At 46.1% G+C, this 17,210-nt stretch overlaps 1 pseudogene; it reads left to right on the top strand.

The window, feature by feature from the left end:
* Positions 1-213: 213 nt before the first annotated feature.
* On the top strand, positions 214-16,198 carry LOC133892138 (protein argonaute 18-like; annotated as a pseudogene).
* The last annotated feature ends 1,012 nt before the right edge of the window (positions 16,199-17,210 follow it).

Genomic DNA, 17,210 nt, shown 5'->3' with positions numbered 1-17,210 from the left:
GCTGTCACAATAGAAATAAACAGAAATTACGTTTATCTTTCTCCAAAAATTACCCCGTGGTTTCTCGGTGCCGCTTATATAAGCAAAGTCAGTGGCGGTGGTGAATTAGTCGCTTCTTCCCCTCTTCTCTTGGCTTCTTCTCTGCTATTGTGGCGGCGTAACAAAGCACGTGCGTGCGTGCGTGTTTGCTCAGGGGCGTGAGCAGCTGCGGCCATGGCGAGCCATCACCGTGGCGGAGGGCGCCGCAGCGGCCGCCAGGCCAACCCGCGGGTCGATCAGGCGCGCAACGGCGGCGGCCGCGGGCGGGGCCAGGAGACGAACCCGAGCGTCGCTCGGGTGGGGAACCCCGGCGGGCACCACTACGACGGCCGCGGCGGCGGCGAGGTCTACTTCGTCGACGGCCAGAGCCATCCTGCCGATCTGCGCCAAGCTGGGACGCCCCTCGCGGATCGCTACGCGGTAGAGGCCGCCGCGCTGCGGGAGGAGTTCTAGGCGATTGGCGTCCACGTCCGCCGCGCCGAGCGCCCCAGGCCATGTTCCCTAAGCTCCCCGTGTACGGCGCCGCGGGGACGCCGTGCGTCGTCAGGGCCAACCACTTCTTCGTTCGCCTCGTCGATGAGGGCATGCACCACTACGACGTAAGTGTTAAGTCCATCTCTATCGTCCACTCCCCATTGTTGGTGTTAATCTGATCTGACCGTGCGCCATTGCCGTATTGCCGTGCTCATGTGGTGGTTGTTTTCAGGTGACCATCTGGCCCTGAAGGGCGCGTACAGGGAGGTTGTAATACTGAATTTTTTGAGAGAGAAAAAAAGAGAGTTTTGACCAAAAGTTGACTTTTTTTATCCGTTGCTCGTATGGATGATCGGAGACCGTGGTTGCGTTCATCCCGTCGAGACGAACCCATTTTGCTATTCATATGTCCGTTCCGGGCACTTTGTGACCCGTAGCAAGTCCAATAAATTTAGACCTTTGTTTTTTTTAAAATAAAAAAAAGAATAAGTACCGGATGGATCGGCCCTCAACCCGATCCATTCAGACTCTTCTTGTGTACGCCTCGCGTTTTCTCTCTCTCTCTCTCCGTCGTGCACCGTGCTGCGCCGCCGGCCGTCGTCGTCGGCCGAACCACCTTCCCGCCGCCTCTGCGCCGCGCCTACGCTACCGGCTCGCCTTCGCCACCGCCTACGCGCCGCTGCCACTCGCTGTCGTGCGCCGCTCCGCTGCTGCGTGAGCTGAGCCGCCACCGTCGCGCCGTCGTGCGCGCCATCGCGCCTGCTATGCGTCAGCCGCCGTGAGGAGCAAGAAGCCGGCTGAAGAAGGAAGCCAGGAAGAAGAAAAACAAGAGAAGAGGAAAGAAAAGGAGAAGAAAAAAGAAAGAGAAAGGAAAAAAAAAAGGAAAGAGAAGAAAGAGAAAAAAAAAGAAGAAAAAGGGAAAAGTTGGAAATTTCGTAATTTTGTCGGATTCGTCGTCAATCCTTCGAAGGTGATTCTTCAGTAATTCTTAGACGTTTATGGTTAGATCAAATCAATCAATTCCTGTCGTATCATTTCATGTGATCAATAGTCCGATTCGTTTCGATAATCATTATTGATTCGAAGATACAACGAGTCAAAACATTCATTTATTTCATCGGAGCAAAGTCTAATTAGTGAAAACTTTGATTCGACTCTGAGTTGGAATAGTGTATCATTTCATGTGATACAATTTTCTGTTCGGTTTTCCGAAATATAGGCGTATATGCGACGTTTTCAGACGTAGGATTGACGTTTCATATTTTATGTGTTTTAAATATGTTTAAGTGCTAATAATATACCTGTACAAGTGGTACTACTTCCGGACGTTCTTGATCGAAATTTCTTCGTCGCTTTTGGTAAAAGGCAAGTAACGTGGGGGTGTGATTCAGTGCTATGTTTATATTCATGTCTTACTTCTTTTGTAAATAAAATTGAAGTATATGGTTTTTTCTAATTCATTCAAATCATGGATGATGTTGTATTTGATTATTTAAATCTATGTTTTTCTTATTGATTTGGATTGTACCTCGGTCATCATGAATCAGTTTGGTGTTGTTTTTATCACGAGTCATCAAGAAGAAATTAAGAATTGACGTCAATTCACATGCATACATATGCATTTATGCACTTCATATGGTGATAAGGCCAATCATTGCCATCGTGCGTGATTCGTACCGGTAAATGGAGTTGCATGAGATGTTGGCATCGTCCAGCTCTCAAATGGAGTTGCATCATGGCATTCATATATATTTTTATGATATCTGGAGAATACAGAATTCTGGGAGTTAAATGCCATATTTTGTGGGAGATCAGGTTGGAGTCTGTTGTTACTTTCTCGACAAATACTTCTGAAAAGATATTCTCTTTAAAACCATGTGTTTTTTTTTATGTTGTGAGAAGAATGTTTTATTCCCTAATACTTTTGAACTGAGTGAGATGTGTTTATATTCATAGCTGTTACTTGCTGAGTTCGTCTCACCCCTGTTAAATCTTTTACAGGTATATTTAGAATATTGACGTGCATTTTGGGAATAGATCTTGGTAGTTGCATGCACTACCTCATCACGATATCGATAACTCAACCGATGTTTAGAAATTGTGTTTTGGTGGTCTGTCATTTGTTTTATATATATTGTGGTAAGACGCTGGTAGCGTCGTGAAAATTGCTATATATGTTGGTTATATCATATATTATCTGTATGTGATCTTTTTTTGTCAGTTATACCGTTTTTATAGAGAAAATGCTGTTAAAACTTCTTATTTTTAAATAATTATGTTTAGTTGTAAAGTAGGTGTTACAGAGGTCATGTCGAAGCTGGTGTCCGAGCACTAGCACACCGACCTCGAAGGCCGCCTCCCCGCGGACGACGGCTGGAACTCGCTGTTCACCGCGGGCGAGCTGCCGTTCGACACCAAGGAATTAGAGGTCACCCTCTCAGGCGACGAAAGGGAAAGGTAAACTCGACTTCTCTTGTTCCGTGGCCGCGTGGCGATCGCTGTAGAGATGAGATGCTCAACGAATTGCGCAGGAAGGAGAGGATGTACAAGGTGGTGATCAAGCACGTCATGGCGATCAGCCTGCTGCAGCTGAGGATGCTCTTGGCAGGCTACCCCACGGACATCTCGGCGTAGGCGCTGCTGGTCCTAGAACTCATGCATCGCGGCGTCGTTTTCAACAAACGCAATGATATGGAGTAATTGACGGCAATTTCACTGTGTCCGATTATCTCATTGTGTTCATGATTTTGGATGAGAAATTTTTTTTCATCTGGACTATACCCAGATACCTCGCGGTTGGTCGATCGTTCGTCCCCCAGAAATTAGGGTGCACAAAGGATCGTAAGCTCAGTATTGAGGGATGGAAGGGGCTCTATCAGAGCATCAGTCTGATGCAGAACGGTTTTTCTATGGTTGTAGGTCAGATATAACTTCACTTCTGAATTTGTATTATTTGATTCAGTTATCTTCAGTACGGTCAGGGATGCAGATAGGATGCGTGCAAGGCAGAAATGACCAGGATGGGAAATGTGGATACGATGTAGTACTTGGGTAATTTTATTTCATATGGTTGGTGGAAATCATATGTAATTTGAATCCAGTGGAAGCTGTGATTTCCAGTGATTGCTTGAAAGAAAAACTTGCGATTACACTTTGACGTGGTTAGTAATATTCCAGTTCAGATCTTGTGTCTTTGCCAGATGTTTGATATGCTGCACGTTTTCCTTGAACCCCTGCTACTGACTGATTTCGTTCGGAAGATTCTGAACATAGATATCTTGGATAGGAACTTGACTAAACCTGAGTATGTCAAGGTATACTTTTTTTCTCCTGCCTGGATACAAATTTTTTTTTTTCGAGAACACGCCTGGGCGTGTTATTTCATTAAGAGGAGAAACGGCAGAGTTACAGGAAAACAGCACGCGCTGCTCACTGTCCGGCACGGCAAGAGCCGAGAAACGGAACAACTAGCAAGGAAAATGCTTAAACAGCCGGTACATACAAAGCCTAGAAAACGAACACAAACACAAGTTAGCAGAAGACAACATTAGAGTAGCAAGGCGACCAGAGATGGCTGCTGGGTGAAGCACAGCAACCCTTCGTTGCCGGCTGACACCCAGTTTCTTCCTTCATCACATATCAGGGAGCTCAACTGGCCTGGCAGCATCGAAGACTGATTGAAAACACGCTGATTTCTCTCCTTCCATAAGCTCCACGAGGCCAAGATGAACATAGAGTCGAATACCTGACGCATGTTCTTGTTTATCCGTTTGCGCGAGATCAGCCACCAATCGACCAAGGCGGAGTCAACTGATGGAACAAGATGTTGAAGATGAACCATTCTCAGCAATTTGAACCAAACTTCCTGACTGAAAACGCAACCCAACAGCAGGTGATGAATTGTTTCAGAAACCTGACTGCAGAGGGAGCACGGTCCTCCGTTCCTAAGGCTATGACGTTGGAGGCGATCATTTGTCCAACACCGATCGAAGAAAGCTAGCCACAGAAAAAACTTGCACTTAGTAGGAGCCTTGGACTTCCATAGTTGCTTTGCCCCCGGCAATTCTGTCTGACCAAGAAAAAACGCCCTGTAAGCAGAGGACGACGAGTACTGGTGATTAGGAGACCAGCACCAGATGAAACTGTCAGGGTCTTCAGTTAACTGAACCGATTCCAACAAATCCCAGACTGTTAGGAACTCAATCAGAACTGTGACTGAGAGGGCCCCAACAATGTCACGAACCCATCGATGATTACACAGAGCATCAGCTACCGTTCGCGACCTCACATTGCGCTTCGAGACCGCATTGAACAGATTTGGCGCCAAATGCTTAATTGCCCTTCCTTCGATCCATTTGTCGGACCAAAACAGCGCCTTGCGGCCATTTCCAATGACAACAGAGACTGAAGCTTCAAACGTAGCAGTAACGATGTAGTCACCTTTCATCGGTAGAGAAACCCAAGTACGCGAATCATCGACACGGCGAAGCCACTCCCACCGCAGCCGAAGCGTGTAGCCAAGCAGTGTAAGATCATGAAGTCCCAAACCCCCCATGGAAAGAGGCTGGCACACTCTTGGCCAAGCAACAAGGCATCGTCCACCGGAGACTGAATCGGAACCATTCCAGAGGAAGGCACAGCGGAGCTTATCAGTGGCTTGAATTGCCCAGGGCGGCAAGCAAATTGCGATCGATATGTAAACAGGGATAGCCGTTAAAGTGACTTTGGTGAGAACAGTCTGGCCAGCCCTGGACATCAAGCCGGCTTTCCAAGTTGGGAGGCGTGCGTCAACCAACGGTTGTATGTGGCATTTACGAAGCTTCCTCAAAGCCAATGGCACCCCCAGGTATTTCACCGGGAAGTCAGCGACGCGACAGGGGAAGAAGGACTGCACCAAATCTAGATCCATTTTAGAGCATCGTATTGGAGACACCTGGCATTTGTTAAGGTTTGAATGGAGGCCGGATGCAGCAGCAAACAAGTCCAATATAGCTCTGATCAAGACAAGATCTTGCTCAACTGGTGAGAGAAAAACGACCAAGTCCGCCTGGATACAAATTACAAAATGCACTGTGCAAAGTGGAACTTGAGATGTATGCTGTTGTTTTCTGAATTTGCAGCTAAAAAGGCCCTCACGGGTGTGAGGATTCAAGCCACATACCGAGGGGGTGCACGCCGAAAGTACAGAATTGCCGGGTTGTCACTGAAGCCTACTAATGCTTTGAAGTAGGATTGCTCTCCTTTTTCTTGATGTTCAACAACATATCCTAGCGATCATATTCTCTCATCAGCCCTTTTTCTAATAAAACTTTACTTGGATCCTTAAATATCTGTTTCAAATCATCCTCCGGAGGTACAAAGACTGTCATGGATCACTTCAGAGAAAGATACAGCGTGGAACTAAAGTACAAGTTCCTCCCATGCCTCGAAGTTGGCAGTGAGCAGAAGCCAACCTACCTTCCTATAGAGGTTGGTGATTATGAACTTCAACTTCGACATGATGTCTTATGCTTCTATACTCTTTACCTTTCCATATATTCTGCTCATATTTCTGAATTTACATTTGGATTTCAGGTTTGCAAGATAGTTCCCAGACAGCGTTACCATAAGAAGCTGGAAGGCAGTCAGGTTTCTCCTCTAATAAAGTCAACCTACTATAGGTCCCATCTGAAGGCGAGCAATCCAATCATCAGGTTCATGATCTTATTGCATTTGGTGCAATCTTGTGTCAGATGTAATCTGTGATCAAACACATTTGAAGTTTTCTCTAACCCAACTTCCACTACTCTTAGGTTGTTGAGCGCAACCAGTACAACAGCACCAAACACGCAAATGAATTTGACATAGAAGATAACTACAATCTTGCCACAGTTGAGGCTAGAGTTCTGCCACCTCCAACTGTAATCCTACTTCCATGAGATCTTCTGTAGCATTTTTCCTAAAGCGTTTTGTGAATGTCTTGTGTGCTATCTTTTTTGTTGCTGTAGCTTAAGCACCGTGATTCTGGATCTCAGAAAACGTGGTTTCCAACGAATGGGTACTGGAACATGAAAGGCAAGGTATGTCATGAGCTGCTGAACCACAGCTACAGTGAAGGACCGGTTTAAGAGTCTTCTGCAATAGCGCTATTTACTTTATGTTATGTTCTATATTGAAGTAATACTTCAAGAAAAGATTGGTTTTAACTTTCCAAAGTTTACATCATTATTTGGGGACCTTTATTGATATTGATATATTTATCATCTCCACAGGCTGGAGGAAGGAACTCAGTATTTGATGATATAGGAGCAAGTTTACCAATTGTTTCGAACAAGCCAACTATTATATTTGGAGCTGATGTTACTCGTTCGGCTGATCGAGATGATACTGCCCCTTCCATTGCTTCTGTAAGATTTTACTTTTTGTTTGGAAAATGGACAATATGTTCTCTAGTTTCATCTCATTACACTAACAGATGCTGCCTGACGTTCCATTTAGGTTGTTGCGTCCCTAGACTGGCATGAGGTGGCCAAGTATAATGGTGTTGTTCGTGCACAAGGTCACCGTGAAGAGCTCATCAGTGGCCTTGAAGACATTGTCAAGTAAGATCTTCACTCTATGCATCTATTTGAAATATGCCTGCCGCCCCAGTAGGATGCCTTTTGATTTATGAAACTTTTGCAGGGAGCTCCTCTGCGCATTCGTAAGAGAGTCTAGCAAGGAGCCTCAGCAGCTGATATTCTACAGGTTCATATCTTTCAGTTGTTCTCAGATGTGCTCTTCTGATCATCATGTCACGACAATTGACAGTTGACAGTTTTCTCTCTAATTGTTTTCCTCCTATTTCGTTGTTAGGGATGGCGTAAGTGAGGGCCAGTTCAAACAAGTTTTGGAAAAAGAAATCCCAGAGATAGAAAGGGTACAATTAATTCGAGGGCAAATATATATTTATTCGATTAGAACATTCAGTAACAACCGTTCCGTCTTCAGGCTTGGAAAGCGCTGTACAATGATGTCAAGCCACAAATCACCTTCATTGTGGCGCAGAAGAGGCATCAGACAAGGCTGTTCCCTAACAACAACAAATATAAGCGCCACGTTGCTAATAAGGGAAATGTTGAGGCTAGTTATGTCACACCCGTGTTCTTCATAGAAAGTTTTTTTTGTAACTTATCTCTCTCTTTCCCATTCCTGTGACCCGACGCCGCCCTCTGCGTCGCGCCGTGCCGTGCCACCCGTCTTGTCGCCACACATCGCAGCCATCCTGGTGCCTCGCGCCGCCTCACGCCCAACGCTGCTCCCTCGAGCCCCGCGCCTCACCTCGCGTCCCGCACCGTCACTGAGCCTATACCGTTGTCACCTATAAAATGAACAATACCCTCTTCTTTCTCCTTCCTCCACACTGCATCATCTCCCTCTCCTCCACTGCCTCCCTCACTCCTCTGAGCACCGTCGCCGCCGCCACCGTTAGTGAGCTCCATCGCCACCCCTCTCCTCTCTTTTCACCCGAAGCCCCTAAATCCTCCAAATCCGAGCCACGTACCTTAGCCACTTAGTGAATCGTGTTCACTGTAGGGTAGATCCGGCCATCCTCGCTCTGTTCCACTGGTCACCGGAACCCGTCACTGTCACATCTCAATTCCTAATCATGTCATTACGCATAATTAAGCATCATAAGCATCATATTTATTTGTTAAGCATTTGGATTGCTTGATTAAATCAATTGATGGTTTGTTTATTTATATGTATTTTAAAATTACCCGATGATAGATTTGTCATTAGTTAAAACCTCCGCCTATGAGTGTAAATGAATCCTTTTAGAAATGTTTCATCTCGTTTTGAAATCGGGTCACAAATTTCTAGAATTTTTGAGACACTAGAGCTCTAATCTTTGGGTTATTAAATTGGGGAGATAAAGATTTGTTTTTCAGTTGAACTTTTATTCTCTCTTACGCACGGGCCCCATTTTGGCTAGCCCCACACCCTCTCCCTCACTTGGGCGGAAACTCTACCCCTCCACCTCAGCTCCCTCACTCTCCTCTACTCTCCCCCATGCCCAAACAGCAGCAGGAGCTACTGCTCCCTCCCTCCCCCACACAAACTCTCTCACTCTCCACCCAAATCCCACCCCAAGCCCTTGGATTTGAGGTATGTATGTATTATCACTGAAATCCCCTCCTCTCTAGCTCTCCATCCCTCTAATTCTTGCCCACATACACGAAGGTTTGCTAATCAAAAATTCGTCACCCCATATGTTCTAAAATTTCAGCAGCCCTTTGGTCTTCCTTTCTCCAAGCTTTCCTTTGATTCTTCTCCAAATTGATGACCACAAACCTTGGCTAAACATCTTGGGTAAGTCTCCTGGATTTTCTTGCTGAAAATGCATGTTTTGGAATAATGGATTTCGAATTTGGAGCTGCAGTCGAAGAATGGTGACGCAACCATGTATTCTTGAGACATTAAAGTTAGAAGAAATGTTTGGATGGAGTTGAGCTAACGATTCGAGTTTGTATAGAGAGTAAATTAGATTTAGAACCAATGCTTTAGTGCCTTTACATGTTTAGGTGGCTTAGATTTCGACATGCAAGTCGAATCGGCCGAAGAATCGTCAAAAAACTCGCGTTCTGCTTTTAGAACCAGGACTATCCGGGTAAATCCGGAGGTTCCGGGTGATTTTAACCAAAAAATACCCGAGGACCCCATTCTAGAGGGTCACCTAGAGACTCCGAGTTCAACCCAAAACTCCGGATTTTACTGTTCATTAGGACTCTTCTTTTTGTCCTGATAGCTTGTATATTTTATAGTTAATTCATACAAACTCCAAAAATCATGAAATCAATTGCTTTAAGGAGCCAGACCACATTCATGTTGAATTATACATCCATTGTCATCACAAATTCCTTTTCGTTATCTTCCCTGTGAAGATCTTGTCGTCACTAATCTTGGAATTGACGGTAGGATGAGGACCCGCGGCAGTTCGGGTGATCTTCCTGAGGGGTCCAACGAGAACAATCCTATGCTGCCTCCGCCACCCAGAATGGAAGATGTGCTCATGCAAATCGAGCAGAACTGTCAAGCGCATACCACTCTTCTCGAGCGCTTGTGCGCAACATGGCTTCTCAAGGAGGAGGAGGAGCCAGGTGCCGTGATGACTACTCGGATTTTCTCCGTACTAATCCTCCCACCTTCACGCGCATCGAGGATCCTCTCGACGCGGACCATTGGCTACGCACCATCGAGCAAAAACTTGCTCTCCTACGGTGCGAAGACTACAAGAAGGCCCTCTTTGCTGCACATCAACTCCATGGCGCGGCTGGCGCATGGTGGACTAACTACCTCGCCATGCATGTCACCAATCATTGTGTCTCATGGGCGGAGTTCTATCAAGCCTTCCGCGATTTTCATATCCCTAAGGGGATAATGGGTATCAAGCGGCGAGAATTTCTGGATCTTAAGCAAGGAGGCAAGTCGGTCATGGAATATGTGCAAGCGTTCAACCACTTGGCACAATATGCGCTGGAAGAAATAGGTACCGATGCTCAGAAGCAAGATCGCTTTGTCAATGGTCTCTCCACCAAGATGCAAGACCGTTTAACCGCTCATGAGTTTGTTGACTTCAATAAGATGGTGAGCACCTCTCTTACTGTCGAGCACAAGTTGAAGAACCATCAGGAGGAGAAGAAGCGTAAGAGGGTCCTGTCATCCTCTGTGGGCGGGAGCTATCAACGTCAGCAAATGGGGATTCAACTCCCTCCGTCTTCCATGTCGACACCGTCTGCTCCACGTCCAATGTGGGTGGTGCAACGTTCATACTCCTCATCACCAGGTCAGACTCCAAGGCCTGCGGGGTCGCAAGGAAGTGTGACTGGTGACCCCGGTGGCCCATGCTACAATTGTGGGCGTGTCGGGCACTTCGCGCGGGAGTGTCGTTTCCCAAAGATGGGAGTCATGGTGAATGCTCCAAGCCGCCACTGCAAGCACAACCCTCTCACCAGGCATCCAAGGCTACGCAAGTTCCCAAGCATGGCCGAGTGAACCCACATCACCGCCGAAGGGGCTCAGGCGGACGATAGCATGCTCGTTGGTACGATACTTGTGAATTCCTACCCTACAGTTGCACATTTTGATTTTGGAGCATCTCATTCTTTCATTAAGGAGGGTTACATCTTGCGGCACAATATGGTCACCAAGACTCTACCTTCTTCATATAATATTGATGCACCCGGCACCCAGTTGCAAACCAATAGAGTCGTTCCTTTGGCCGAGATCCTCATTGAAGAAGTTTGATTTTCTGCGAACTTAATCATTCTTGATACTAGGGGAGTGGATGCCATCTTAGGAATGAATTGGTTAACCAAATATGGCGCTCTCATTGATTGTGCTTGGAGGATCATCTCCCTCAAAAATTTGACCGGTGTCCAGATCCCCCTCCACTTGGGAGAGGGTGGTCCCCATCTCTTTGCTTTGGAGTGTGCCGCAACCATGAACCTTTGGAATATCCCAGTGGTGTGCGAGTACTCGGATGTTTTTCCTGAAGAATTACCGGGGATGCCACCCAATCAGGATGTTGAATTTGCCATTAAACTCGCACCCAGAACGGCCTCGGTGTCTAAAAGACCCTATCATATGCCTCTGAATGAGTTAATGGGATTGAAGAAACAGTTAAAGGAATTACTTGAGAAGGGTTTCATTCGTCCGAGCTCCTCACCTTGGGGATGCCCGGCTATCTTCGTCGAGAAGAAGGATAACACTTTGAGGATGTGTGTTGATTATCATCCTCTAAATGCGGTCACCATCAAAAATAAATATTTGCTTCCCCGCATTGACATCTTGTTCAATCAATTGACCAGTGCTCGTTTCTTCTCCAAGATTGATCTAAGATTGGGTTATCACCAAATAAAGATTCGATCGGAGGATATTTCTAAAACAGCTTTCTCCACTCGTTATGGACTCTATGATTATACGGTCATATCCTTCAGCCTAACCAATACACCGGCTTACTACATGTATCTAATGAACACAGTGTTCATGGAGGAGCTGGATTCTTTCATTGTAATCTTCATCGACGATATCCTCATCTATTCCAAGACCGAAGAAGAACATGCCCAATATCTCCGAGTCATTCTTGAAAGGCTCTGTGAACATCGTCTCTATGCCAAGCTCAGCAAATGCGAATTTTGGCTTAAGAAAGTTGCTTTCCTTGGTCATGTCCTTTCCAAAAATGGTGTCGCTGTTGACCCAAGCAAGGTTCAAGATGTGCCCAATTGGGGGCAACCGCAGAATGTCACCGACATCCAGAGTTTTCTTGGACTTGTGGGATACTACCGCCGGTTCATTGAGAACTTCTCCAAAATTGCCAAGCCTATGACCGAACTCTTGCAGAAGGGAGTAAAGTTTGCTTGGTCCGATGCTTGTGAGCAAGCCTTCCAGATTTTGAAGAATCTTCTCACAACTGCTCCTATCCTTTCTCAACCAAATGTGGACAAGAGTTTTGACGTTTGAAGATGTCATCGTTCGAGGCATTATATGGGAGAAAATGCATAACTCCTCTTATGTGGTTTGAAATCGAAGAACGTTCTCTCTATGGACCAACCCTGATAAAGGAAGCCAAAGAGCATGTAGCTAGAGTAAGAGAAAATCTAAATGCAGCTCAAAGTAGACAAAAGAGCTATGCCGACACTCGAAGAACAAACCTTGATTTTGAAGTGGGAAATCATGTATATGTAAAGGTGGTATCACCGATAAGAGCCACAAGAAGATTTTGGATTCGAGGTAAACTAGCATCTCGATACATTGGACCTTACAAGATACTAAACAGGATAGGTGTAGTGGCATGTCGTCTCGAACTCCCAGGAGAAATGTCAGACATTCACAATATCTTCCATGTATCACAGTTGAAAAAGTGCCTAAGGATTCCTGAAGAACATATACCATTAGAAGTGATGGACCTTCAACTGGATCTATGGTACCAAGAGAGGCCAGTAGAAATATTGGGAACAACAGAATGGCAAACTAGAAGTCAGTAATCAGATTCTGCCAGGTGTAATGTTGCAACCACACTGAGGCTGAAGTTACCTGGGAGCATGAAGATGATCTTAGGAAGGAGTTCCTCTATCTCTTCGAAGAAGACCCTCAAATCTCAAGGACGAGATTTTCCTAAGTGGGGTAGGTTTGTCACACCCGTGTTCTCCTAGAGAAAAAAATCTTGAGAACTCATATCTCTCTCTTTCTCATCCCCGTGACCCGACGCCGCCCTCTGCTCTGTGCCGCGCCATGCCACCTGTCCTGTCGTCTCGCGTTGTAGCCATCCTCGTGCCCCGCATCGCCTCGCGCTCAACACTACTCCCTTGAGCCCCGCGCCTCACCTCATGGCCCGCACCGCCGTCGTGCCCATGCCGTCGCCACCTATAAAATGAACACTACCCTCTTCTTCCTCCTTCTCCGAGCACCACCGCCGCCACCACACGAGGCTGGAGCGCCACCACACGAGGCTGGGGCGCCACCACCGTCGATGAGCTCCACCGCCACTCCTCTCCTCCCTTCTCACCCGAAGCTCCCAAATCCTCCAAATTCGAGCCACGTACCTTAGCCACTCCGTGAATCGCCTCCACCATGGTGTAGATCCGACCATCCTCGCTCCATTCTGCTGGTCACTAGAGCCCGATGCCGCCCTCCGTTGTCGACGCTCCGCCTTTCACCGCCCCTATTGCCTCTCTCCCTCTATCTCTCCCTCTCGCTATCTCTGCTCGATCTTCCTGAGCCGGCCGCCTCTCCCTCTCCCTTATCCTCTCTCCCCCGCTGACAGGTGGGCCCGCCCTTTAGCCAAGCCGAGCCACTGAGCCGCCCGACCAAGCCAAACCCAGCCCCGAGCCGAGCCGTCCTGAGCCGAGCTGAGGAATATTTTGAGAATATTCCTTTTCCTTTTCTGAATTTTTTCTCTTAACAAAACTTCTAAAGCTCGTTTCTCCTCTGTCCTAACTCCATTTTCGACGATCCTTCCACAGATATTCATCTAAATTCGAGATCTACCCAATCATGTAAATTTCATAATGTTTGTAATTTAATTAGTTTTCAATATAATCATTTGATTGATTGCTTGTATGTGCGCTTTTGTCGTTTGTTGTGTTTGTTAGATGAAGGCGCGTTCGAGGAAGACCCAGAGGATCTGGAGTTTGACAAAGGAGCGGACGAGAACTTCAACAAAGGCAAGTCCTACACCGTTGATCATGTTTATCCTATGTTTTCAAACACAACCCGTAGAGCCATTATTTTAAATTACAGGGATATGCATGCTTAAGTTAATAACTGTGATTTTAAAAAAATATGCTAATATAGTTATGACCTAGCTTGTTTATGTCAAGCCCTGATATTGTCACCTTTATTCCGTTGAAACCCGAGAAGGTCCTCAACATCAACTATAATGATTGTTTAGATGAATGCTTATTTACTAGCATGCTTAGGATATAGATTTGCTCAAATGAAAGAACTGGGATAACTACATATGTTAATCATGCTTTTTCAAAAAGTTTGAAGTGTTGTGTACTTGGTGTGTGTAAGATGTGTTCATAGAAACTCTAGTGTGTTTTTGACGAGGGTGAGTAAGGTACCCAAAAAGGTGGGAATTACCTTAAAGCAAGGTTTGCCTTTGTGGTGTTCTTGCTGGGAGACACTTGCCTCGGTCATATATAGATCGGTTCACTATGACATCCTACCTAGTATTCAATCGTACAACCACATGACCTAAATAGGCAGGACTTGACCCAACTTCTTCAACTTAGTTCGGTACCCACTTGGAGGCCGGTAGTGGCAACGGGGTCTAGAAGAAGACTTGGGCAGTGCGTAACCTAAGGTCCAGCTGGTGACGTTGTTAAGGCTATGGGATTGCTAAGTGGTCCTTCCCATGAATATTCTAAGGCACATGGTATCTTAGTGCCCTGTGAGTGGATATTGTAGCTATGTTGTAAGGACGTTGCGTCTCGTTATGATAATTCCACCAGTTGCTAAGGTTAGAGTCTGTGCATATCTTGTGGATAAAGTGTATAACCTTTATAGAGTGTTAAACCTATCCAGATAGCCATGTCCTCGGTCAAGGACATGCTATGGTTCGGTCACAATGATTAGCTTTCTGGCATGAGTACCTCCTTGGCGTGTGAGTGGGCAGTGTGCCCGTGCTTTCAAAAAGTGTTGGCTGTGTACCTGGAGTATCCCGAACTATATGTCCACCGGCAAAAGAAGTGTGAGAACTGACAGGATGGAAGTATCTTCCCCGGGACCAACAACCCCATAAACTCAACTTATGTGTTCACTCAAAAATGTTTTAAGACAACTTTTGCAAATTGAACCTTGCATCGAAAACTAGCTTTCTGCAAAACCTAAAGACTCTACAGCCTTATCCTTGATCTACCTTTATGCATCTAATGTCTTCCCTCGAGGCAGGGCTTGCTGAGTATCTTATGTACTCACTCTTGCTATATGTGAATTCAGATAATCCAGAGGCCAACTTTGTCAAAGGTGAAGATGAAGAATGGAAAAGATGGGTTTCATCCACACTCAAGCTACCTGTAGGGCTTGGGTCGCTTTTGTGTTATTCCATTGTGCTGTGAGGCTTTGTTTAATTATGCCTACGAGTTTTTATTGTAATGAATGTTGTATTGTACCATAATATCGTACTTTAATTGATGTACTTTTGTTGGAAATATGTGCGAACCAGTTACCGATCCAGAGACTGATATGAGTTGCATAAGGTGACTCGAAGGAGGAGTCTGACAGGTTAGAACTTAGAACCACGAGCTTATTTGCAACCACTGTTTATGGTATCTTTTTTTACAGTATAATTGGTCACATCTTTATGAAAAAATTATAGGCACAGTGGTTGATAGGGAGATCTGCCACCCAGAAGAATTTGATTTCTTCCTTTGCAGCCATGCTGGGATCGAAGTAAGATGTCTACAAAATCATTGGCAATTTGAACTGTGTTCTTGCCAATTGTATCCTAAAGATTGGATGCCTATGCAAATGCAGGGGACAAGCCGTCCTGTGCATTACCTTGTGCTGCGAGATGACAACAAGTTCACAGCAGATGACCTGCAGTCTCTCACGAATAACGTGTGCTACACGTAAGCATGCTCGTACTCGCCGTCTTCTTCTTTGCATCGTTCAGTTGTATGTCAATTTGACCTTTTGTTTTTTCTCTTGTCAGTTGTGCAAGCTGTACTCGCCCAGTGTCGATCGGTATGTCAGTCTTCTCGCTATTCACAGAGAATTTAGGTTAAACGAACTTGGATTTTTTATTTCCTGCTTAAGCATGGCATCTATTGCATAGAACATCCAGACTCGAGTTGCTTATATCATAAATCTGGAGAATTCTAGTCAGAACCAGTAATTTCAATCGATGCATGGATGGAGAAGCACAAGGATACTTTGAATATGTATTAGGCAATAGCTACAAGATAGAGTTACTTCTTACTACTTGTCAGCTCTGGATGTAACCCATACATCTTAACGTGATGATGTACTACTGTTTGAAATGGCAGCTGCTCCTGTACACTACGCCCACAAGCTCGCACACCGTGCTCGCTTCTACGTCACCCAAGGTTCAGACATGGAGACGGCGGCGACCTCTGTCGGTGCAGCTGCTCCTGCTGGTGGTTCGAAGCCACTTCCGGCGATAAAAGCTGAGCTGAAGAGGTCCATGTTCTACCGCTAGTCCTTCACCTCCTGAACGGACTATGCTTTACTGAAAGAATTGGATGTCCTCTGAGTGAGGTCTGGAGAATGATGCCACCAAAAATTGTTGATGCTGTGTGTTTTCCTGTCGGTAGACCTGAAATGGATGTTATTGTTTGATCTGTAAGGAGGATATGCAACGGTTTACTGTTTCCAGTAATCAGAATATATGATCGTGGTTTGTGTATGGACAAACATGAAAGTCTATGTTTATGTCATGTGGGGCCTGCAATACCGCCGAAGAGCTAGGGCGCCGGCAGCATAAAAGGAAGGTTTCAGGTTAAGGGATTAGTAAGAGATAGAAGTCGTTTAGGCAAGAGAGAGTTATTTACAGAAGGTAATATTTGGTTAGTATTTTAGGAAAGGATTAGGAGTTGGTTTGGATTGCGGCATGGACTCTCCATGCTGAGTTTGTAATGCTCTATTTATACCGAGCGCATAGTTGAACTAGCAGAAATTACCTAATCTCCTCCTCCTCTGTCTATTTCTCCTACCCCAGTCTATTCGGTGCCCTCCCCCATTGTACCATAGCTATCTTCGTCACAGCTCCCGGCAGAGGCCTTAGGCCTAAGCCTCCTGTCTTCCACGACCACGCGCTGCGATCCGGAACGGGTCATGACAACTTGGTATCAGAGACTTTGGTCTTGGGTACTGAGATGGATGCACGCATCGCCGATAAGCTCGTTGCCATCATGGAGCAACTCGCCCAGCTCACGGCGAACTCCACCAACACGGACTGTGCCATCACGTCATTTCAAGAACAACTCACCAGCATGCACGACCGTGTTGTGACCCTAGAGTAGCGTCCCTCCGATGGCCTATTACCGCTGCCAGGCGGCAACCACGGCGCTGGTCATACGCCACACCGTGCACTGACAGCACACAACTCCACCCCCCCCGTTACCACCATCTCGAGTTCCCCACGTATGACGGTAAGGAAGATCCCTTGGGGTGGTTGCAGCGCTGCGAGCAGTTCTTCCGGGGACAACAGA

This window comes from Phragmites australis, chromosome 15 (assembly GCF_958298935.1).
Source record: "Phragmites australis chromosome 15, lpPhrAust1.1, whole genome shotgun sequence".
NCBI classification, from domain to species: Eukaryota; Viridiplantae; Streptophyta; class Magnoliopsida; order Poales; family Poaceae; genus Phragmites; species Phragmites australis.
Note: the sequence above shows the minus strand (reverse complement) of the source record. Positions and strands in the feature narration are given on the sequence as shown.